Source organism: Leucoraja erinacea, chromosome 25 (assembly GCF_028641065.1).
Source record: "Leucoraja erinacea ecotype New England chromosome 25, Leri_hhj_1, whole genome shotgun sequence".
NCBI classification, from domain to species: domain Eukaryota; kingdom Metazoa; phylum Chordata; class Chondrichthyes; order Rajiformes; family Rajidae; genus Leucoraja; species Leucoraja erinaceus.
The window spans coordinates 2820225-2846989 of NC_073401.1; positions in this window are offsets into that span (position 1 = coordinate 2820225).

The following is a 26765-nucleotide window of genomic DNA, read 5'->3' on the forward strand; positions in this document are numbered from 1 at the left end:
AATCTCATACACGATACACAAATAAACTCATTAATCCTATAGTGTCTGGATGAGCAATTAGATATATGCCTGATGAAGAGTTAAAAACACTGTGATCAATAAATGTTTGTTTATTGATTGTACGGGATAAGTAAATGGAGTGTCAATATTTTGATGCTGAAATTGAACCTGGGCTGAATGGAATACATTTGAAATGACTGTGTGGAAAAGAACATGGGGGATTTAATGGTAACTGTATTTTAAGCAATAGCAAGACTTAAAGCTTCCATTGTATGTGTGCATCCACTGCAAAATTACATTCGTTAAAGCAAACATTTTTCTTTTTGATGAAAGCACTTTGTGCTCCTGGGGATTTAAACCCTGGAAATATGTTAGGAGCATCATGTCACTTATCTGCAAGATAGAGAGGGATGTCACAATGATCGAAAAAAAAGGACCTCTTTAGTCAATCAGGCATCGATTGGAATGGAAACTGGCAAGTGGTTTTTACAGATGATTTCTTCACAAAATCTCTAAAGCTGCTTAGGTTTCAGAATCATTATCTACTTCAATTTTTTCATATTAAACTGTTCTCTGACATCGCCTGGAATGTGAGGTCGGGTGACATCACCGTCCATTTGAAAGAGCACTGCTTGAGAAACTAAAGAAGCTATTGATTTTTATTTGTGAAGTACGGTTTTTGCCACACCATGGTGGCATTTGTTGCACCCGCCAATTTTGTAATTTCAGATTTAAGAGATGCTGAGAATCTTTCAAATTTTTCTTCCTTCTTCATAAATTGCCATCATTGTAAAGCACCCATTATTCTTACAGAGGGCATAAATTAATTTACGAGAATGTAAACCCTTCAAAACTGTATCTGTCGAGTAAGAGTGTTTATATATTTACAGTTAAAGATATCTAGCAAAACCAAGAATTTTCATCCCACTGCATCTGGCATCTTTTTATACACCAGCTCTTTTAAACAGTTAATTATTTTAGTTCAAACTACTCTTGCTAACAATCTAATTAATAATTTTTGGTTGGTTGGGGTCTTTATTGATTTGGTAGTCTTAATGAATATTGTCCAGTGGTCTTGAAATCCACCATCATGAAAAGCTTCGAGAGGCTGGTCATGGCACACATGAACTCCAGCACTAACAAGCAACCTTGATCCACAGCAGTTCACCCATTGCCAAAACAGGTCCACGGCTGATGCCATCCTGGTCTATCCACATCCCTGGAACACCAAGATAAGAAAGACACCTACGTCAGACTCCTATTCATTGACTATAGCTCTGCTTTCAATACCATTATCCCAACCAAGCTCATCTCCAAACTCGGTGAACTTGGCATCAGTACTGCCCTCTGCAACTGGATCCTCAACTTCCTAACCAACAGACAGACCACAATCAGTGAGTATAGGTGGCAAATTGTCCTCTATGATAAATCTCACACTGGTGCACTGTAAGCATACCTTCTCAGCCCCCTACAACAATCTCAACATGGTGAGTCGACAGGTGTTGTGATATCGAATTAGCTGTGTGAGAACTACTCTCAGGTAAGTGTCGTGTGTGTTTTGTGTTACGCCTGCAGGTCGGATGATTTCGGGTTAGGGGCCGCATCCGGCCCGTGGGCCATTGGTTGCTGACCCCTGCACTAGTGGAAGAGTCTAGGACCAGAGGTCGTAGCCTCAGAATTAAAGGAGATGAGGAGGAATTTATTTAGTCAGAGAGTGGTGAATTTGTGAAATTCATTGCCACAGAAGGCTGCGGGGTCCAAGTCAATAGATATTTTTGAGGCAAAGATAGATAGATTCCTAATGAGTACATGTGACAGGGGTTATGGGGATAAGGCAGGAGAATGGGGTTGAGAGGGAGAGATAGATCAGCCATGATTGAATGGCGGAGTAGGCCTAATTTTGTTCGTATCACTTATGAATGAGCGGAAAATCCCAATTTGTCATACATAATTAACAGTTAGATTAAGGAGGCATCTTTGATTAATATCAGCAGGTGTGATTCAGTTTGGATTCTACTTTCTAGGGATGTTTAAGAAGAACATTTTTGGAATGGTATTTTGGTATTGCTCAAAGCAAACCCCATTCCACCCCAAATGTCATTATAACCTAATCTCTTTCGTCTGGCAATCTTCAAAGCCTTGATTCTTCTTAGATTAATTTACTCTAACCAATGAACCACCAACCAACATGTCATGGTATGTGAGATAAAACTGGAGTACCCAGGGAACCCTCCATGTCGACAGCACTGACATTCATGACTGAATCTGGGTAACTAGAGCTGTGAGTCCACTGTGAAAAATAAACTCAACTAATAGTAACGGGGTTCACATTTGGCATATACTTGTCCTCAATTTAATGGGACTTGGGGTCATGGCATAGAATGAAGAAACGGGGATTGAGTTTGTTGAATCACTAAATGCTGGAGGAACTCAATAGGTTGGGCAACATCTAGGGAAGAAATGGGTAGGTGACACTTCAGGTTGGGACCCTTCTTCAGACAGATTGGAGTAGGGCAGAGAAAGTTGGAAAGGGGAGGTAGGGGCAGGCCAAAGCCTGATAAGTGATAGGTGGATACAGGTAGGAAAGGTTTGATTGCAAATGGGTTGATAAGTGACAAAGGCTAAAGGTGAAAAGGGTGTCAGATAAGAAGAGGTAGGGTGAAAAGTAAAGCCAGAGGGATGGATGTGGGTGGAAGGACAAATGAACTCTTTGGGGAAAGAGGAGAGAAAAGTGAAATGTGGGTCTCGGGGATGGAATCTGAGTGGACAAAGGAGGGGAAAGGAGCAGTGTGACTGGAGTAGGGGGGTTGGGGGGGAGTGGGGGTGGGGGATGGTGGGAGAAATGGGAACATTATTAATAGGGTGGTTAGTATTTGAAAGCACCAAAACATGATCTCGTTTCATATAAGTTAAAGGACATAGAGTAGCGAACTCAGGGTGAAATGAGTAAGATATAAGATATTAACAAGAAATTTGTACTAAAGTTCTGCATAAAGGTCCACTTCAAAAACCAAACAGCATTAGTTCTAAAACTTTGCATTTAAGTCAACTACTGTGCTCACGGTATATCTCAGGCAAGCGATGATTAATGATAGTACTTCAACAAACTTAGTCAAAGTGCTTTGCAGAGGATGGTACTAAACTTCCTCAGTGTTGCTCCAAGCCCTACCATCTGTGCAGGTAAACTGTGTATATTCCAGTCACATTTCACTAAATAAGAAATGCATACCTTCTTAGGACGAGATCAGACTTAAATTCAGAGACTTGAGACTTGAAAGTTACAAAATGGCGCTGAAACATGGCGACTTTTTGTATGCTGTCTCAGAAGAGTACTATTTGCATGCTTTCCAGTGGGTTGGCACGGTGGTGCAGTGGTGGAGTAGCTGCCTTAAAGGCCTGTCCAACTGTGGCGACCTAATCCGCGAGTTCTGGCGAGTTTGCCCTCAACTGATACTCGCAGCGTGGTTGACATGAGGTCATAGGAGGTCTTCGTAACTCTCCTTCATGCTCGATAGTGGTCTCCGTGTACTCGAGGCCTCAGCTAGGCCATGGCGTTCTTTTCAATATGATAAAAAATGCCCGCGAGTAAAAAAAGGTTGCCATGGAAAAAATGGATACTTTTTTACTCTTAGGTTTAGTCATAGTAGGTCATAGTAGGTTTTAGTAGGTCGGCATGTTAGTGGTAGGTAATCGAGGGTAGTCAAAGGTAGTTGAAGGTAGTCGTAGATATTCATCATAGTCGAAGGGAGGGAGGTCAAAGGAGGTGGTCTTCACTCTCCAATATTCGGTGTCCAATTTTCCCGAAGTTAGTCATAGCTAATCCTAGCTAGTCGTAGCTGGTCTTCTACATAGTCGAAGGAGGTCTTCAACATGTCTTTTTTTCAAACTCTTCTAAACTCGCCAATTAGGTCGTCCAAGTGGGACAGTCCCTTAGAATACCAGAGACCCGGGTTCTATCCTGACTACAGGTGCTGTCTGTACGGAGCTTGTACGTTCTCCCCGTAACCTGCGTGGGTTTTCTCTGAGATCTCCGGTTTCCTCCCACACTCCAAAGGCTTATAGGTTTGTAGGTTAATTGGCTTGGCATAAATTTAAATTGTCACTAGTGTGTGTGGGATAGTGTTAATGTGCGGGGATCACCGGTCGGTGCAAACTCGTGGGCTGAAGTCTTCTTCTGTTTCCCTGCTTCGCCTGCTTCCACGCTGTATCTCTAAATTATCTCTAAACTAAGAGGATCAACGATTCTCCACTTCAATTGGCCCACCCTTATATTTGTTTATAATTGATGGCTGCAGACCACCCAAACATGTCAATATTGAAATAAACTAAACTAATGTGCCCGGCATTTTTGGAATGTTATTTTGGTATGGATCCTATATAGGTTTCATATTTTCTGATGACAAGCCCATTGTGTATATGCAAGTGTTCGGAACAATTTTATTTCCCCATTTATATTGTCAGAGCCCTTTATATTCCTCTTTCATCTACCAGTTATCACCACCCCAATTCTCCTACCATTTGCTGAAGATATTCAGGTTTGAACTGCTAAATGTATCTGTCCAACTCTCATGCCATGCCACATAATGCAAATGATTCTTAATATGGAGCCAATTAGACCAGAAAAGTCCTGAGCGACATGTATTCCACAGCTATCTTGCTCGGCTGAAGAAACGTCACCCATTCCTTCTCTCCAGAGGTGCTGCCTGTCCCGCTGAGTTACTCCAGCTTTTTGTGTCTATCTTCGGTTTAAATCAACATCTGCAGTTCATTCTTGCACATGTATTTCACATCTATACTTTTGACTCTCTATCACTTCATTGCTCAAGGTAGCTGGAACTCCATTGATACACAGTTCTCAGCACATCATGTTCATAATTTATTTCAGGATGCTTATTTCTTTGCTAGTATTAAAACTAGCGACACAGTGGCAAAGCCGTAGAGGCGCTGCCTTACAGCGCTTGCAGTGACGGAGACCCAGGTTCGATCCCGACTACGGGCGCTGTCTGTACGGAGTTTGTACATTCTCCCCGTGACCGCGTGGGTTTTCTCCGAGTTCTTCTGCTAGTTTTGAGCTACTAGAGTAGATCAGTTTTGATATACGAGAGAACTGCGTTCAAATCTAAATGGAGATATTCTGTCAGTGAACAAACTTGTTGACAGCCCCAGGAGTCTAACTGAAAGGTTAATGCAATCACAATATACATAGTAGAGTGCTATTTCCTAGTAGGGCACTGTGGATCAAACTCAATTAAATTCCTCTAATTTTAGACTAATAACTTCTCCATCAGAGCCTTCAGTGATAATATGAGTGATGTACTTGCATAAGTTGTAGGCAGAACAGGGAAGTAGGAATAATATATTGAAATGTCACACACTTGTGTTCATTTATACCAAATGTTCTAGGCTAGTCAGCAGCAAACAGTTCTGATATTAGGCAGGTTCTTATTTCAAATGAGTGAGGGAGGGACAATGCAAGAGTTTGATTCAACATCTTTCAATCATAAACTAGAATTCATCCTAAGATCTGTCCGCTCAAAACTGTGCATCTGTGAGTTACTGGGGTAGCATGCACAGCAGCAGACATGCACACCACCACAATACATAACCCCATACTCTCAAATATCCTTCACTCCACCATTACTATCAAGACAGGAGATTCAGCTGGTTCAATGGCGGTGCAGTAGAGTTTCCAGGAGCAGCGCTAAACATACCTAACAATGACGTTCCAACCTGGCAAAGCTGCAGTTCAATAATACGCACATGTTCCAGGGCCTGTATATCTAAACTAAACTAAATCAACCGTTTGTAATTGTTAAACCAAAATTATGGAGATGAAATCTGATCCCCAAGATGATTATGACATTAATCTGCTACTGGACTTTATATTTTATCAGTGCTTTTATTATTTTGACTACTGCAGCCATGTGATCCACTCTAGTTGCTTGGTGTGTTAACTCTGAATGAAGAAAAGCTTGCTCTTATGTTGAGGTTGGACCTATGACTTTTGGATGACATTGAGTATGGATGACGATGTAGAGAAATGCTGCAGTGTCATGGTTTAAAAGAGACAAAAAACACTTTCAACAGAAATTCAGTTTCACTTTACTTCTTCAAAAACTAAAATAGGAAAATAGAAATAGCATTAACGATAAAGTTTACCCCTGAATAAAAGTGCTTTGAAACTGACCTGTATTAGTTCACATTTATTGTCACATGCACTAATTGGGGTACAGTGATATTTGAGTTATCATTCAGCCATACAAGTAAAAACAAGAACGCAGTTACATAAACATCGACCCACAGTGGAATCAACATTCCTCACTGTGATGGAAGGCAATAAAGTTCAGTCATCTTCCTCCTTTGTTCACCCGTGAAGGTCGGGGCCTTGAACCCTCAGCACTGCCTCTGCCGACGGCCCGATGTTCAAGCCCTCTCGTCAGGATGATGGGGACTCCGGCGTCGGGATGGAACGGAAACCCTCAACACGCAAGGAGCTCCTGAGTCGGCGTTTTCTTACCGGAGATCGTGGCTTCATGGTGTTGAAGTCCACAAGCACCGCGGTTGGAGCACTTCCACAGCGATCATCTGCAAAGCATCACAGGTTCCGCGATGGTAAGTCTATGGCGTGCTTGCGGCTTGAAGTTCCAGGCCGGTCTCCAGGAAAGGCCAAACCAAACCAGTTGTTAGGCCGCGGGGAGGGGACGGAGACGGGGTAAGGCGGGAGAATGAGGGCCAGGGCCGTTTACTGTTCTGGATGTCAGATAACCATATAACCATATAACCATATAACGATTACAGCACGGAAACAGGCCATCTCGGCCCTACAAGTCCGTGCCGAACAATTATTTTCCCTTAGCCCCACCTGCCTGCACTCATACCATAACCCTCCATTCCCTTCTCATCCATATGCCTATCCAATTTATTTTTAAATGATACCAACGAACCTGCCTCCACCACTTCCACTGGAAGCTAATTCCACACCGCTACCACTCTCTGAGTAAAGAAGTTCCCCCTCATGTTACCCCTAAACTTCTGTCCCTTAATTCTGAAGTCATGTCCTCTTGTTTGAATCTTCCCTATCCTCAAAGGGAAAAGCTTTCCACATCAACTCTGTCTATCCCTCTCATCATTTTAAAGACCTCTATCAAGTCCCCCCTTAACCTTCTGTGCTCCAGAGAATAAAGACCTAACTTTACTTCTTCAAAAACTAAAATAGTAAAACTAGAAATAGCATTAACGATAAAGTTTATCCCTGAATAAAAGTGCTTTGAAACATACCTGTATTGGTTCAAGTTCAAGTTCAAGTTCACATTTATTGTCACATGCACCAATTAAGGTACAGTGATATTTGAGTTACCATTCAGCCATACAAGTAAAAACAGGAACGCAGTACACAATAGTTTTGTGGGAGGTCATGGAGTCGGATAGCCCTCCAGATGTCCACATCTGCGCCAGGTGCATCGAGATGGGGCTCCTAAGGGACCGTATTAGGAACCTGGAGCAGCAGCTCGATGACCTCTGTCTGGTCAGGGAGAGTGAGGAGGTCATAGAGAGGAGTTATAGGGAGGTGGTCACTCCAAGACCGCGGGAGAGAGACATGTGGGTCACGCTTAAGAAGGGCAAGGGGCAGAGGCAGGGACGAGTGAGTACCCCAGTGTCTGTACACCTTGAAAATAAGTACAGGTACTCCTGTTTGAGTACGGTTGGGGGGGACAGCCTGCCTGGGGGTAGCGACAGCGGCCGGGCCTCCAGCACAGAGACAGGTCCTGTTGCTCCGAAAGGTAGGGAAAAAAAGAGGAGGGCAATAGTAATTGGGGACTCTATAGTTAGGGGGTCGGATAGGCGATTCTGTGGACGCAGTCGGGAGACCCGGATGGTGGTCTGCCTCCCTGGTGCCAGGGTCTCGGACGTGTCTCAACACGTCCAAAATATCCTGAAATCAGAGGGAGAGGAGCCCGAGGTCGTGGTACATATAGGTACCAATGACATAGGTAAAAAAAGGGAAGAGGTCCTGAAGGGAGAATTTAGGGAGTTGGGAGGAGAGTTAAGGAAAAGGACCAAAAACGTAACAATCTCAGGATTACTGCCTGTGCCACGCGACAGTGAGAGTAGGAATGGAGCGAGGTGGAGGATAAATGCGTGGCTGAAAGACTGGTGTGACCTGTACAGAAAGGACGGGTTGCACTTGAACCCGAGGGGGACCAATATCCTGGCGGGGAGATTTGCAAAGGCTACTGGGGAGACTTTAAACTAGAATGGTTGGGGGGAGGGACTCAAATAGAGAAAGCTAGTAGCCAGAATGTGAGGCAGGAGGCAGAGAAGGGAAGCACTCGGACCCAAAATCTAGGGGAGAAAGAAGAAAAATAAAATAAACAGAGAATAAGAGGAGGTGGGTTTCTTAAATGTGCATATTTTAATGCTAGGAGCATTGTAAGAAAGGTGGATGAGCTTAGAGTCTGGATGACACCTGGAAGTATGATGTTGTGGCGATCAGTGAAACATGGTTGCAGGAGGGCTGTGATTGGAAACTAAATATTCCAGGATTTCGTTGCTTCAGGTGTGATAGAATTGGAGGGGCAAGGGGTGGAGGTGTTGCATTGCTTATCAGGGAAGATATTACAGCAGTGCTTTGGCAGGATAGATTGGAGGGCTCATCTAGGGAGGCTATTTGGGTGGAACTGAGAAGTGGGAAAGGTGTAGCAACACTTACAGACCGCCGTGATTATCTGAAAAAACACACAAAAGACTATCATAATATGCCTTCCGACTTATTGGATGAAGCAATGAAGACCAAGGCGGAATCAGCTAATTTAATATCGTACCTATATAATATCATTTTAAACATAGAAATACCCACAACAGATGGAATTAGAAAAGATTGGGAACAAGAATTAGCTATAAAAATCTCAAAAGAGACCTGGGATAATCATTTACTACAGGTGCATAAATGTTCGATCAACGTACGACATACGCTCATTCAATTTAAAACATTACATAGATTATACTATTCAAAAACTAAATTAAATAAAACTTGCCCTCAACCATAACCCACCAATCTGTGATAAATGCCTGTGTCTAAGAAGCTACCATAGCGCACCTTCTTTTGTTTTTTGTCCAAAAATCAAAAAATTCTGGTATGAAATTCCCCCTCATGTTTTTCAAAATTGATCAAAATAAAACTGGTATCAAAACCCCTTGTTTGCATCTTCGGAATCTCATCGGAAAAGGTAACGTCCCTGTCTTAAATGTGTTTCAGAAGAATTCTATAGTTTAATTATGGGCTAATAATGGGGAAAAAAGCTTATACTCAAATTTTGGAAAAATGCTCCAATACCAACAATAAAAATGTGGATTTCAAACATGTTCGAAACATTACATCTGGAAGAGATGAGATTCCTCCTAGCCGGTAAAGCAGACCAATTCCAAAAGACGCCTGGTCTATGTTTCTGGACCTATTACAAGTATGAGGTGCAATAGTCAGGACCTGGTAACGGGAGGTAAAAGCCAGCACAAAAACAGACTTTCTTGGTACCACCCTTTCTGCATGAGTTCCATGTTTAATAGAGCGATTGTTTCAGTTTTCTCTTTCTTTCTTTTCTAGGGTCTATTCTCTCAATTCCCTTCCATTTACCTATAACTTCTTTCCTAAGGGGCTTTCTTTTCCCAACACTCTTGCACTTCACGACTCTCTTGCACTTTCTTTACTTTCTTTACTTCTACCTTTTTCTTAAAGCTCAAAAAAATGAAGCGGTACAAAAAATGTATTAAGATATATGTGTTATGCAGGATTGTAATTTACCGTACTTCTAATAAAAATAAAATGAAAAAAAAACAAAAAAAAAACACTTACAGACCGCCAAATGGGGATCGAGAATTGGAAGAGCAAATATGTAAGGGGATAGCAGATATTAGTAGTAAGCACAAGGTAGTGATTGTGGGAAATTTCAATTTTCCACGCATAGACTGGGAAACACGTTCTGTAAATGGGCTGGATGGGTTGGAGTTTGTAAAATGTGTGCAGGATAGTTTTGTGCAGCAATACATAGAAGTACCTACTAGAGAAGGGGCGGTGCTGGACCTCCTGTTAGGAAATGAGACAGGTCAGGTGGCGGAGGTATGCGTTGGGGGCACTTCGGGTCCAGTGATCACAATACCATTAGTCTCAATATAATTATGGAGAGGGTCAGAACTGGACCTAGAGTTGAGATTTTTGATTGGAGAAAGGCTAACTTCGAGGAGATGCGAGATGATTTAAAAGGAGTAAATTGGGACATTTTGTTTTATGGGAAGTATGTGGAAGAGAAATGGAGGACATTTAAAGAGGAAATTTTAATAGTACAGAATCTTTATGTCCCAGTTCGGTTGAAAGGAAATAGTAAAAATTGGAAAGAGCCCTGGTTTTCAGGGGAAATTGGACACTTGGTTCGGAAAAAGAGAGAGATCTACAATAATTATAGGCAGCATGAAGTAAATGAGGTGCTTGAGGAGTATAAAGAATGTAAAAAGAATCTTAAGAAATAAATTAGAAAAGCTAAAAGAAGATATGAGGTTGCTTTGGCAAGGAAGGTGAAAGTAAATCCAAAGGGTTTCTACAGCTATATTAATAGCAAAAGGATAACGAGGGATAAAATTGGTCCATTACAGAGACAGAGTGAACAGGTATCTGCAGAGCCAAAAGAGATGGGGGAGATATTGAATAATTTATTTTCTTCGGTATTCACCAAGGAGAAGGATATTGAATTATGTGAGGTAAGGGAAACAAGTAGAGTAGCTATGGATACTATGAGATTCAACGAAAAAGAAGTACTGATACTTTTGAAAAATATAAAAGTGGATAAGTCTCCAGGCCCTGACAGGATATTCCCTAGGACATTGAGGGAAGTTAGTGTAGAAGTTGCAGGGCCTATGACAGAAATATTTCAAATGTCATTAGAAACGGGAATAGCGCCCGAGGATTGGCGTACTGCGCATGTTGTTCCATTGTTTAAAAAGGGTTCTAAGAGTAAACATAGCAATTATAGACCTGTTAGTTTGACTTCAGTGGTGGGCAAAATAATGGAAAAGATACTTAGAGATAATATATATAAGCATCTGGATAAACAGGGTCTGATAAGGAACAGTCAACATGGATTTGTGCCTGGAAGGTCATGTTTGACTAATCTTCTTGAATTTTTTGAAGAGGTTACTAGGGAAATTGATGAGGGTAAAGCAGTGGATGTTGTCTATATGGACTTTAGTAAGGCTTTTGACAAGGTTCCTCATGGAAGGTTGGTTAAGAAGGTTCAATTGTTGGGTATAATGCAGGAGTAGCAAGATGGATTCAACAGTGGCTGAATGGGAGACGCCAGAGAGTAATGGTGGATGGCTGTTTGTCAGGTTGGAGGCAGGTGACTAGTGGGGTGCCACAGGGATCTGTGTTGGGTCCACTGATGTTTGTCATGTACATCAATGATCTGGATGAACGTGTGGTAAATTGGATTAGTAAGTATGCGGATGATACTAAGATAGGTGGTGTTGTGCATAATGAAGTAGATTCCCAGTCTACAGAGAGATTTAGGCCATTTGGAAGAATGGGCTGAAAGATGGCAGATGGAGTTTAATGCTGATAAGTGTGTGGTGTTACATCTTGGCAGGACAAATCAAAATAGCACGTACATGGTAAATGGTAGCAAATTGAGGAATGCAGTTGAACAGAGGGATCTAGGAATAACTGTGCATAGTTCCCTGAAGGTGGAATCTCATGTAGATAGGGTGGTAAAGAAAGCTTTTGGTGTGCTGGCCTTTATAAATCAGAGCAGTGAGTATAGAAGTTGGGATGTAATGTTAAAATTGTACAAGGCATTGGTGAGACCAAATCTGGAGTATGAGGTACAATTTTGGTCGCCCAATTATAACAAAATAGAGAGAGTACAGAGGAGATTTACTAGAATGTTGCTTGGGTTTCAGCAACTAAGTTACAGAGAAAGGTTGAATAAGTTAGGTCTTTATTCTCTGGAGCTCAGAAGGTTAAGGGGGGACGATAGAGGTCTTTAAAATGATGAGAGGGGTAGACAGAGTTGACTTGGACAAGCTTTTCCCATTGAGAGTAGGGAAGATTCAAACAAGAGGACATGACTTCAGAATTAAGGGACAGAAGTTTAGGGGTAACGTGAGGGGGAACTTCTTTACTCAGAGAGTGGTAGCGGTGTGGAATGAGCTTCCAGTGGAAGTGGTGGAGGCAGGTTCGATTTTCTCATTTAAAAATAAATTGGATAGTAATATGGACGGGAAAGGAATGGAGGGTTATGGTCTGAGTGCATGTAGATGGGACTAGGGGGAAAATAATTGTTCGGCACGGACTTGTAGGGCCGAGATGGCCTGTTTCTGTGCTGTAATTGTTATATGGTTATATGGTTATATGGAGACGTGACATGGAGAAAGATCACATCTCCGTCGAGGTTAGTGACTGAAAACGGTTTCCCCCTATTCGCTCCCCCACTCCCCACATAAAAACATACCGAAAAACATTAAAAAAAAACATTTTAAAATACTAAAAATAATTTAAAAAAGTCAAAATAACACACTGGTTGCTGGCTAGGCTGCCATCTCAGCACCACCCACATATAATGGACATAATGGGTGAACTGACATGTCTCTAAGAAGATGCTGTAAGCAGCCAGCAATCTGTTTGGATGGTTTTCAGCAGTAGATAATCACACGACTATCAGCTGTGAAAATAACATCCTGAGTGAAGTCTGCATTCAATATGTCACAATGCTGAAATCACATGTTTCCAGTCCAATAATGTAAACTCATTCTGAATGGGATTTTCTGTTTTCAATCTTTTATTCAAAATATAATGCATTGCCTGGCTCCGACTGTTCAAAATAATGTTAAAATGGAAAAGGGAATACACGGTATAAAATCATCAACTCTATCTCTTTTTACACTATTTCTTTAGTAAGTCCGCAGACATAAATCTGCCCACTCACAAGATCGGGAATAGAAATAAAGCTATATTTTATCAACATTGCTATCATCTTTGCTCCCGTGAACATCTTATTTTCCTTTTCCTTCCTCCTACGATGCGATGATGAATGCTGTTCCTTTAATCTAAAGCTCTAACTTCACCAAGATATAAGGATGTCATGTCATCTACTCCAGAACTAATAAATTAATTACAACACACACAAAAACCATTGGCCATCATGACTTCAAAGGTCAAAGGTCAAAGGTATTATATTAGTCACATTCGCAAACACCTGGGTGTAGTGAAGTGAAATGCTTTTTGCCATTTTGCAGCACACAAAAAAAGAATACAGACATAACACCAATGAGAGTCTTAAACACATAGAACATCCCCCATTCACAGAGCAATCCCGTCGATCCATTACCCGAAATTCTTGCACATGTTTAATACTTTCAGTTTTTTAACTAATGCCCTTTAAGAAAATGTTGGATCTATATTCACGACACCCTCAAACTGTGCATTCCTAGTTTGCTTTGACCTTACAATTAGACCTTCCTCAGCGCCCCATCCCATCCCCCCCAACCCCCCCAACCCCTCCTCATTATCTCACCTCTCCCACCTGATGCAGGAGATCAACCTTCGTAGAGAATTATTTTTATTTATTTTTATTTTTTTTTAAATATTTTAAAGAATTCGTAGAGAATTCTGACCAGCCCCAAGTGATTGTGACCCGGACTGACAGCTGAAGCTGATGTGTGTGTGTGTGTGTGTGTGTGTGTGTGTGTGTGTGTGTGTGTGTGTGTGTGTGTGTGTGTGTGTGTGTGTGTGTGTGTGTGTGTGTGTGTGTGTGTGTGTGTGTGTGTGTGTGTGTGTGTGTGTGTGTGTGTGTGTGTGTGTGTGACTAAATAAAGTATCATTTACACTGGGATTTGAGTGATATCATTTTGTTAATCCCAAAAGTATAAAGTACCTGGATAAAACACATCTGAAGGAATATTGGTTGCTCAGAGCCATTAAAAAGAGGTGAGGAGGGAGGGGTGTAGCGAGTGCTGGCCAGTGATAGATGGATTGAGATGAAGAAGGCTTGAATGGCACATGGGATCAGGTGGGGAAGGGAAGGGTTGAAACAGCTGCTGAGGCTGGGAGGTGAGGGATGGAGGCAACATAGGGCTGCAGGTGTGATCTAATGGGAAAGGTAGGTAAACCATGGAACCAAATAAGGTAGAGTGGGCTGATGGGACTATGCGAGAAGGAGACGTATGTAATTGATAGACAAATGGGTAGGAGATGGGAAAGAAACTGAGTTATAGGGGGTTGCGGTGTGGCTGAAAAAAAGGGTGGGCATGGAGAGACCCCGGTGATTCAGGGGAGAGAGAAAGGGACAGAGCTGGTTACCTGTAATTGGAGGATATGATGTTCATGTGAATGGGTTGCTGACTACCCAGGTAGAATATGGAGTTCTGTTCCTTTAATTTGCATCTGGCCTCACCCTGGCAGTGGAGGAGGCCAAGGACAGGCGGGTCATGTGGGAATCGGAAGAGGAATGAAAATGTCCTGCAACTGAGAGCTCAGATGTCCATGGTGCTCACAGCACAGGTGCTTGGCCAAGCGATCGCTAAGTCTGCATTTGGTCTTACTGATGGAGAGACAAAGAGATCAACAAAGGGGAGGCAGGTGTTTGAAATGGTCCATGTGATTTTGAGGGCACGGAGGAAGATAATAGTGAAGTTGATGAAATTGACGTTCTAATTGGAGATTGGAAGTGTACATGGTCTGGAGGTCCCATGGTACAGTTATCAGGCCAATGTAATTTTTAGGGATAAATCATCACAGCCCCAGGGCATCAGTGATGGAACTTCCAGGATGTGTCCAAGAACAAACCCTTCTCCAGCTGCTTTATCGATGACCGTCTTTCTCTCCTGACATCTGGAGCAGCGATGTTCACATGGTTCCATTAGTACATCTTCAGCAAGTGAAGGAGCCTACGGCTGCATGTTGCAAGTCCTGGGAAACTTTCCGACTCGGACATTTCAAACAATTACCAATCCTTGAAATTCAATGCATTACAATAGCTCAGTCCCTTGCCATTAACGTACTGCAGGTCACAATTGATGAGAAACTCTACTGAATCAGCCACATGAATACTGTAGCCACAAGAGCAGGTCAGAGGTTGAGTATCCAACAATAAATGACTCATTTCTTAACATGCCAACTACTTTCCACCACCACCAAAGCTCAAGTCAGGGTTATGACAAAATGCTCACCATTAGTCCGGATGAGTACAGCTCCAAATATCGTCAACAATATTCAACATCACTCGGGACAAAACAGTACAGTCGCTTGGCACCCCATCCATCATCCTAAGTATTTATTTCCTGCACCATTGACAAACCATGGCTGGAACAAGTATCTTCTGCAACGTTTATTACAAGGTACTTGCCTTGGCTATTTTGACAGCATCTCCCAGAGTTGCATGCTCTATCAACAGAAACTCAAGGTCAATAGGTACATGGGAGACCAGCCTCTGAATACCGCTCTCAAAATCTCACACTGTCCTGATCTGGAAATGTATCATTGTTCCTTCCTTATTGGCAAGTGTAAACCCTGGAACTCACTACCAGCAGCATTTTGTGAGCACCTTACCCAGAATAAATATAATGGTTCAAATAGATGTCTGAAATGCACCCTCTCAAGGTCATTTAGGGGTTGGCGTTAAATACTGGCCTTGCCAATACCACCTGGATCCCTGGAAATTAATAAATTCCAATTTATTTTGTTATGTGCTAAAGCTGTAAAGAGCAAAGTTAATTGAGGGTTTAGTGTCGGGAGGCCTTGGCACAGTGACGGAGCGGTAGAATTGCTTCCTTACAGCGTGAGGGACACAGGTGTGATCCTGACTACAGGAGCTGTCTGCATGAGAATTTGTACCTTCTCCCCATGACCACGTGGTGGTTCTCCAGGTGCTCCAGTTTCTCTCGAGCTTCTACGCTGTGGAGAGTATTCTGACAGGATGCATCTCAGCCTGGTTCCCAGCGGGATCTGCAGAGAGCGGTGAACATTGCCCAGTTCATCACTGGCTCACCACCTCCTCCCATCTAATCCATGTTCATGGTGAGCTGCATCAAGACGGCTGGAAGTATTCTCAGGGATGCCCGCCACCCTGGCCATTCCCTTTTCTCGATTATACCTTCTGCGAGAAGGGCAGCATGGTGGTGCAGCGGTAGAGCTGCTGCCTTCCAGCGTTTACAGCGCCAGAGACCCCAGTTTGATCCTGGCTATGGGTGCTTGTCTGTATGGAATTTGTACGTTCTCCCTGTGATCTACGTGGGTTTTCTCCGAGAACTTTGGTTTCCCCCCAAACTCCAAAACGTACAGATTTGTAGGTTAATTGGCTTGGTATAAATGTAAAAAATGTCCCTAGTGTGTGTAGAATAGTGTTATGGGCCTGTCCCACTTAGGCGACTTTTTAGGCGAGTGCTGAAGGCTCTGCGCTAGGCATATGGTTGCCACATGTTCGCTGGTGGTCTCTGGTCAATCTCCTTCATTGTCGCCACGAGTTCCCACAATCTGGGAACTAGTCGTGGTCTCAGTATGATCGCCGCAACATGTTGAAAAATGTTTTGCGACCATGGAGACAATCAATAATCCTGTAGTCATAGGTGTAGTTGTAGTGGGGTCGCCATGTAGTTATAGATAGTCGAGGTGGTCGTAGGTAGTTTTAGTTAATCGCCTTTGCTGGCCGGGCATTTTCATTGTCCCATTGAGGGAAAAAACGTAAGCAGGAGTTTTCAGAACCAAGGATAGCCGACCAGTAATGTTAAATGTACGCCGAACTTCACAGCTGTGTATCTCTGGCTTATTAAAAGTTGTCTTGCTTCTTAAAAGTTGTCTCCACGCCTTCTCCCCCCCTTCATCCCCGTTCTCCTTCCCCCTTCTCCTCTCCCCTCTCCCCTCCCCCTTCTCCCCCCCCCCCCCTCTCTCCCCCCCTCTTTTAAAGGACTTACCGTACACTAGCCGTCCTAATTACAGCGCCAACCTTCCTGTTCATCGTAGTGTGTGTCTGTATCACCTTGGTTTTGCACCATGTGAATTTCAGACAGCGCTCCCCCGCTTGCCCTGGCCCCAGCCTTTGCTGTGTGTGTGTGTGTGTGTGTGTGTGTGTGTGTGTGTGTGTGTGTGTGTGTGTGTGTGTGTGTGTGTGTGTGTGTGTGTGTGTGTGTGTGTGTGTGTGTGTGTGTGTGTGTGTGTGTGTGTGTGTGTGTGTGTGTGTGTGTGTGTGTGTGTAGTGTGTGTGTGTGTGTGTGTGTGTATGTCACTCTGACAGTCACCGTTCCCGTTCCCAGTTTTTCAGACGACTGCCAGCAACTTGACAGTCGCCGGCAGTCTGCTGAAAAATAGCCTAAGTGGGACAGGCCCATTAATGTGCGGGGAACGCTGGACGGTGCCGGCTTAGTGGGCCGAAGGTCCTGTTTCCTTGTTGTGACTCTAAACTAAACATATACAGGAGCTTGAAAGGACATAGAGAACAGCTACTTCCCCAGTGCTTTCAGACTCCTGAACCGATCACCACTTTGACATTTACTTGCTGTTGTAGCTACCACATACTCTTACCCTTATCTGTAGCTCATTCAGTTGTTCAGTTATTCTACACTAGTATTTTGCTTTGCGCTACTTCAGCTTGCACCATAGTCTTTGCCCCATTCTGCTATTTTGTACATGTCTGTGTTTTTACTATTGTATTTATCATAACCATGTACACTGTTTACTATATGAGCTTCTTATGAATGAAAATTTTCAATGCAGCCCGGTGCAGATGACACAAAAACTGGTCCAGATCTGAATATGAATCTAATATGAATCTAATAATTAAAGAAATGTTTCTCCGAATGACCAAACACATTTTTTCAATGGTGTCGCAGTTTTTCTTTAAATGCAGCTGAGAGAAGCTATTTTTGATCTTTTATCTGTTATTTCACAGCCTTGAGCTGAATCGTGATAAATATGCAATTAGATTATGAGGAAATGTTCTGCTTGGATCAAACTCGTCAAAAGAAACAGTTTAAAGCAGTCAGTGTTCAAAGTGTTGTGTCATTAAGTGAACAACTCAATATAAAATCAAAGCAGTAAAGAACATTCTCAGAAACTACAGATGATAATGGAGGGAAAAAAATCATGATTTAGAATCAGTCTTTGGCCCAACCTGTCCTTGCAAATTATGTAGCCGATAGGGCCTGTCCCACTTGGGTCATTTGCACGTCACGCAGATTTTGGCGTGCGAAGATTTTGAACATCCCAAAATACTGGGGCGCCGCGCGCGACCGCACGTCACTGCCTATGTCACCACGCACCATGAGCGCGTAATGTGCACCATGCATGCATCACGTGCGCACCACGACGGCGCATCGTGCGTCGTGACACGTAAATCATATCGCGTAAATTACGCGCAAATGACGCCCAAGTGGGACAAGCCCTTAACTAAGCATGTCACACTTTCCTGTGCTTGGCCCCTATCCCTACAAACCTTTTCTAGCCACGTGCCTGTCCGAGTGTCTTTTAAATGTCATAATCGTACCTGCCTCAACGATTTCTATTGGCAGCTCATTCCATATATGGATTACCTCTGTGTGAAAATGTTGCCCCTCAGGTCTCTTTTTCTATTCGCCTATTACTCTAAATCTATGTGGCTCACCAATCTATAATTTCCTGGATTATAACTAACAGAGGAACATTGGCTACTCTCCAATCATCCATGACTTTGCTGTGGCCAGAGAAGATACAAATAACTTAATCAAGGCCCCTACAATCTTCCCGCCTACCTCTCAATAATCTGGGATAGATTCCATCAGGCCCAGGGGATTTATCCAACATCTTGCTCTTCAACAGACCCACCACCACCGCCTTCTTGATTTCATACTGCCTTACACATTAGTATTCCCCACACTGATCTAACGTTCCTCCATGGTCTTTTCCTTCATGATAACTCTGCAACATATTCATTCATTTCTTTATCTATATCCTCTGATTCCAAACAAAAACTCCCTCCTCTAATCCTAAGTGATCCTACCTTCTCCTTGGTTACCCTCTTATTTTTAATGTACAAATAAAAAGTCTTGCTCTTCTTGAATCCGATTTGCCTTTCGCTCTTCAAATTGCCCATTTGATTTCATTCTAGCTTGAATCTTACTCCTCAAAGGTCCCATCTGTTTTCATAATTTTAACCTGACCCATGCTTTTTTGTGCGCCCTTTCCAGTTTGATAACATCCAACCTATAGCAGGGTAACCAGACTGCACATGATATTCCAAATTGTGATTCCTAAAGTCTTGTACAGCTGTAACGTGACGTGACAACTGATGTATTAATACCGTGACAGATGAAGGCAAGCGTGCCAAATGCATTTTTCTCCACCAGTGTCGCCACTTTCATGGAACTGTGTTCCTCCACCTCTTGGGCTCTCCATTCTACAAAGGTTTAGAAATAAATCAGCCAAACCCAGGTAGCTGGAACTAGTGTAGATGGGGAAGCTTAGTCAGTGTAGACAAGTTGGGCCGAAGCACCTGTTTACATGCTGTTTGACTCTAAATCTTCTTTTGTAATATGGGGTGCCCTACAAATTGTAATTGTTAACTTCCCGAATTCCTGAGTTCCCCAGTATCTGTATCTTTCTCCATGGTAAATAAAGTCAAGAAAAATTAATTTAACACTTCACCTGTATCCTATGGTTCAACACATATCTATATTACTAAAAGTCAGATCTTGACCACATCCTGTTTTTCTGTTTCGTGATTTTAGAAAAAAAACACTGCCACTTACGGCTGTCATTTTTGGCCATCTTACTCAGCTGCGCAAGACAATAGGATTTTTCCCATTGATGAAAAATAAAAGAGTTATTAATGTTTAAAAATGTTGAGATACTCTCTGCTGCCGTGTTGGTGGGAGGGGGATGGGACTATAAAATCCAGAAGTGTTGTGCCTCACTCAGTCTCTGCAAGATGGAGGAAGCGAAAGGGTCACATCTCTCTGAGTTGTGAATAACACTGAACACATGTCCACTCAACTATGAGTGCCCTTAATTTGGTTTGAAATTGAAAATGTGGTTGCTTTGAAATGCTGCACTGCAAATGGTTGTTGGAGGGGGGGTTGCTTTGAACAGCTGCACTGCAAATGGTTGTTGGTGGGGGGTTGTTTTGAACTGCTGCACTGCAAATGGTGGTTGGTGGGGCAGTTGCTTTGAACTGCTGCAATGCAAATGATTGTTTGTGGGGGGGTTGCTTTGAAATGTTGCACTGCAAATGGTTGTTGGTGTAAACTTGACAACTTCCTGTTTGCACTGTATAATGATTTTAGATAAAACTATCATTTACGGCTTTGATTTTTGGCCATCTTACTCAGTCCCCCTCTGCTCATCAGGTGCAGAGGATTCTTCCCATCAATGAAAAATAAAAGTGTTATTAGTGTTTAAAACAATGTTTTGAATCTCTCTCCTGTCAATCATGCCATGAAGGCCACGCCTCTTCCGGTGGGAGGGGGGAGGGATTATAAAACACTGAAGTGTGGGTGTGAGTAAGTCTCTGCAAGATGGGGGAGGGAGAGGTCATGACTGTCTGAGCTGTGAATCAACTGAACACACTGAATGTTTACTGAACTGTGAGTGTGGTTTTTATGTGGTCTTTTGTGTAGTTTTATGGTGGTTTCACCCTGCTTGAAATGGTATGAAACTGCATTTGAATTTGGTGGCCTTGCACCCTGCATGAAGTGGTATGAAACTGCACTTGAATTTGGTGGCCTTGCACCCTGCTTGAAGTGGGCATGAAACTGCATTTGAATTGGGGCCTTGCACCCTTGAAATGGTATGAAACCCTGAACCCTTGAAGTGGTATGAAACTGCACTTCAATTTGGTGGCCTTGCACCCTGCTTGAAGTGGTAAGCAACTGCACTTGAATTTGGTGGCCTTGCACCCAGCTTGAAATGGAATTTCAATGAATAGCCGTAAGTCAACTGCTAGCCCACTAGCCGTGAGTGACTGAGCTGCTGCCCCAAGAATCCATTTGGTCCACAATGTCCATACTAGCTCTCTGGAAACCAGTCCCTTCAGCCCACAATACCCATACTAGCGCCCCAGAAAGTCCCCCCCCCCCCCCCCCCCCACTGGCCACCAATACTGGAATTGGTGAAGAGGTGGAATATTGCATTGGGGGACCAACCCTCCTGTGTGAACATGGGACCCAACGGGTCCCACAGTCTAGTATGGTTCTATAAATTTGGGGTTATCAGGAGGCAAGATGGCACAGTGCTAGAGTTGCTCTCTTACAGCGCCAGGGATCTGGGCTTAATCCTGACTACGGTGCTGTCGGTATGGAGTTTGTACGTTTTCCCCGTGGCCTGCGGCAATTTTCTCCGAGATATTTGGTTTCCTCCCACACTCCAAAGACATACAGGTTTGTAGGTTAATTGGCTTGGTAAAATTGTAAATTGTTCCTAGTGTGTGTAGGATAGTGTGTAATTTTAGTGTACGGGGATCGCTGGTTGGTGCAGACTTGGTGGGCCGAAGGGCTTGTTTCCACGCCGTATCTCCAAACTAAACTAATCTAAATTATTTAATTAATTTTTATGAGGCCCCATCCTCTCCCTAGTCTTCAAAAGTGAATGTAGAGCCTCCTTGATTCACCTCTACCTTATCTGCCAGAGCTCGTGTCTTCTTTTTGCCCGTCAGATTCCTTCTCGAGTATACTCTTCAATATCCTATTGTCGTCAAGACAGCTGTGGTTTCCTGCTGCCTACACCTGATATATATCTCCTTCTTATATTGACCAGTCCTTCAATATCACTTATCATGCAGAGTTCCCTACTCCTGGCAGCCTTGCTTTCTCTCTAATGGGCCTGTCCCACTTAGGCAAATTTTTAGGCAATTACAAGCGACTAGTTTGTTGGCACATGTTCGCCTGTGGTGCCGGGAGTAGTTTCTTCTGTCGCGCAAAGAGTCGTAGCGTCTTTCTGGTTGCCGCTAAATTTTCAACATGTTGATAATATTTCGTCGACAGTGGGTTTCACGCCAATGAGCGTAGCTTGACTTCTCCTGATGTAGGTACTGTTGTATGATGTCGCCATGATGACGTTGGTTGTCGCCGGTCTTTCGGTGACCAGCTACGACTATGACAATCGCCGGCAGTTGCCTAAAAAATCACCTAGTGGGACAGGCCCGTAACAATTGGAATATTTTTCCCCAGAATGGAAATATCAGATGAGGAGGAATTTGCTTCGTCAGAGGATGGTGAATCTGTGAATTCATTGCCACAGAATGCTGTGGAGGCCAAGACTATGGATATGTTTAAGGCAGAGATACATCAATTCTTGATTAGTACGGGTGTCCTGGGTTATGGGGAGAAGGCAGGAGATTGGAGTTAAGGGGGAACTTGTTGGGTTGAGTGGCCTAATTCTGCCCCTATCACTTCTGAATCATAGCTTTAAGGTGAGTGGGGCAAAGTTTAAAGGAGATGTGCAGAGCAAGTTTTTTTACACAGAGTGTGATAAGTGCCTGGAATGCGTTACTAGGGAAAGTGGTGGAAGCAGATAAGATAATGGCATTTAAGAGGTTTTTGGATAGGCACCTGGATATTCAGGCAATGGAGGGATACAGGTTATGTGCAGGCAGACAAAAGAGTTGTTTTCATCAAGCTTGGCACAGACATTGTGGGCCAACGGGCCCATTCCTGTGCTGCACTGTTCTATGGTTTAAAATGCTAGCCCTGAACACTTACTATCTTACATTTAGAAGGCAGGCACGGGTTAATGCTTGTGGATGCTCAGCCATAATCACCATGAAAGGCGGTGCTGGCTCGAAGGGCCGAATGGCCTCCTCCTGCACCTAGTTTCTGTGTTTCTATGTTTCAAAGCCCTTGCCTGCAAACAATCTCTCCGAAACAACTTTTGAAATTCCCTGTCCACAATCAAAATTGGCCTTACTCCAACATAGTTCTTCAACTTTTCCATCAGTCCCATCCTTATCCAGTCTGAAGTCTCTTTTTTACTCTGACGAAGAGTTCAGATCTGAAACGCCGCCTATTCATTTTCTCCAGAGATGCTGCCTAACCCGCTGCGTTACTCCAGCATTTTGTATCCATCTGTCATTTTCCATGGCTATTTTAAAATGTTTTTTTTTTAAATTATTGTATTTAGTGTGTAGACCACAGAACACTGAATATTTAAGAATGTTTGCAGTTCATTTGCTATCTCTGGTTTCCAAAATGTTTAAATTTCAGAAATGTTTGAAAGGAAAAACAAGAAAAAATAGAAAATAGTTTGCAATTTTCAGAAGTAAATTTAAAATATTGATCCCTACGTGGATGACCCTCTCACCTGTCTGCTTGCTCACAAGTGGTTCTCTCTGGTCACAATCTATTTGCATGTTAGAGACAAATGACAACCACTCTGATGAACTTTAGTGGCATTGAGGGTTGTTTCAAATTTCAAATTTGCTTCATATTTGTAAAGGATGGTCCATCAAGGTTCCATAAACCACAGTGCTTACTTTCACTCCTGCCCTTTGCATCACAAATCATACATTTCATCTCCCTCTCTTGAAAAGCTTTGAGATCACAAACATCAATACTTTAATTGCACTGTAGGTCATATGGAAGACTTTTAACATAATCATCATTGACAATCAAAAGGACAAAATACATAAAATATTTTACTCATCGATGTTCAAATTTGTTGGCAAAAATGCCAATTTATTGCATTTATAGAAACATAGAAAATAGGTGCAGGAGTAGGCCATTCGGCCCTTCGAGCTTGCACTGCCATTCAATATGATCATGGCTGATCATCCAACTCAGTATCCTGTACCTGCCTTCTCTCCATACCCCCTGATCCCTTTAGCCACAAGGGCCACATCTAACTCCCTCTTAAATATAGCCAACGAACTGGCCTCAACTACCTTCTGCGGGGGAGAATTCCAGAGATTCACCTGTGTGAAAAAAGTTTTCCTCATCTCGGTCCTAAAAGATTTCCCCCTTATCCTTAAACTGTGACCCCTTGTTCTGGACTTCCCCAACATCGGGAACAATCTTCCTGCATCTAGCCTGTCCAACCCCTTAAGAATTTTATAAGTTTCTATAAGATCCCCCCTCAATCTTCTAATTCAACTTTAGGACAAACATTTGGTTTCACTCAGGTTGATTTCAACAACAAGACAAATACACACGATTATAAAAACCTCTCTTGTGGCTTACAAAACTGTTCTGTGTCTCAGTGGATCCAACATCGGGTCAACTGCATCTAGGGCAGGAGAAATTTAATTGGAATGACTAATTACTTCTCAGTAAGTGGACTAGGCATAGGTCTTTTATTATTAAACTCATTCTGCTGCTCTAAGACATAATGTCACAGCTGAGTAATTTCTATTACATTGTTCGTAAAGATCACAGAATGTATGTGTTGTTGGTAATTGAGTGCTTGAATGCACAGTTTTACAGAAGGACTATATTCCTGTCAAACTTGCTTGCATCAAGCGGGATGTTCCCATTAAAGAAGGATGTCTAGAAAACAAACGTTATTTTCACTTCACGCAGTCTGGAAAGCAACATTATCCAGTAAATGACCATGTTCAATAATACTCACACCTTGGTGAAATATTGATCTCAAATGGAACCTGACACTGGACACTGTCCTCCATTGTAAATATATTAGCAGGTATGTATGTTGACTGCACAAACCCCCCTTGTGTTGGAAGGAAATGCAGATGCTGGTTTAAAACAAGCATACAGTAGACATAAAATGTTGGAGTAACTCATCGGGATAGGCAGCATCTCTGGAGAGAAGGAATGGGTGATGTTTTGGCTACAGACCCTTCTTCAGACTAGAGTCTGGGGAAAGGGAAACGAGAGATATAGATAGTGATGTAGAGAGATGAACAAATGAATGAAAGGTATACAAAAATGTAGAGTCAGAGAGCAGGAGGAATCACAGAGGGGAAGCAGTGAGAGAGGATGTTGCAGAACACCCATCAGAGAGAGGAGGAGAGCTTCTTCAATGTAGATACACCTTGAGGAGAATCCGCAGTGGAGCAGACGAAATGTGTAGGAAGGAACTGCAGATGCTGGTTTAAACTGAAGATAGATACAAAATGCTGGAGTAACTCAGCGGGTCAGGTAGCATCTCTGGAGTTAAGGAATGGGTTACTTCTGTGCAGAGTCATGACTAGAGCCAGGATTTTGCCATAAATGCAATGTGCCTTTTCATGCCTTTTTTGATGATTTCACCAAAATGCCTTTTTCACGATCGATTGCCTAAATCAGCCTTTTTTTGCTGTTTTGCTGAAAGGTCGTGCTATTTTCTCTAGCTGTACCATGATTACAATGACATTTTCCATGTTAACACGTTAATATTAATATTATTATTAACGTGTTAACATAGTATAAATTACAAGAAAATTTCCACCACTGTCGGTCGTCCATTCGTTCGTGCCGCTGCCCGCTGGATCAGTCATCTCCAAAATCTATTTATTGCTTCCAATTTTGCAATCTTCCCACAAGCTATCACTTCCCTTGTGAAAAGTGGTGAAACATTAGTGAATAACTTGCAGGTTTTCAACAAAGTAACTGACGATATTCGTAAAGTTCCTTGCGATGTAGGTAAATACAAGGAAAATGTGAGAGAGTGATTTTAGCTAACAAAGATCTTGAAGAAATACAAAACATAGCTAAAGTTCTCAAAGGTAGTTGTAATGCACAAGATATCGACATGAATATAGAGTCTGGAGCTTGTTTCGGGTATGCACCAGTGAGGTAGAAATAATTTTTTCAAAACTGAAGCATATTCTGTCTGACGGTTTGGTTTAACACCAGATAATTTGAAAAAATGCTAGCAAATTATGTGCAACCAGGCAACTTTGGTTATTTAATGTAGTATACCTATATATTATCATTTTTAACCATATTTTGGTGGTGGAAATACATGCCTTTTTATATCTTTTTTTTGTCAATAAATGCCATTTTCATACCTTTTTATAAATTTTATTACGCCTTTGCTCACCTATTTCAGAGTTTTTTAGTGCCTAAACATCCTGGCTCTAGTCATGACCATTGTCTGCCAAAGGTACATGATTATATCCTTGATTTCTTATTTCAAGGGAAAGGTCAGAGAGCTCGTTGCATTCAATCCTGGGAAGATGCCACAAGTGAATTTTACAACTAGCATTTTATATGTAGCTGGCACTAAAATGGTCAATGAAGATTTAAGCAGGATTTTCCAAGTAAACTGGCAAAGGAAATCTGACACAAGATTTCATGTGACCTGTCTGAAAACGAAAAAAAATTCTTTGACGAACAATTTAATGTTGAGAGATGCAGCATACAGTGCATTCAGAAAGTATACAGACCCCTTCACTTTTTCCACATTTTGTTACGTTACAGCCATATTTTAAAATGGATTAAATTCTTTTTTTTTTATCATCAATCTACACACAATACCCCAGAATGAAAAAAACAAAAACGGGTGTTTAGAATTTTTTGCAAAGTAATTAAAAAGAAATAACTGAAATATCACATTTGCATAAGTACTCAGACCCTTTGCTATGACACTCAAAATTGACCTCAGGCTCATCCTTTTTCCAATGATTATCCTTGAGATGTTTCTACAACTTGATTTGAGTCCACCAGTGGTAAATCAAATTGATTGGACATGATTTGGAAAGCCTCAACGACTTCTGCCCAGTTGCACTTACCCCCATCATCACCAAGTGCTTCGAGATGCTGGTCCTGGCACACCTCAAAAGCTGCCTACCCCCCACACTGGATCCCTATCAGTTTGCCTACCG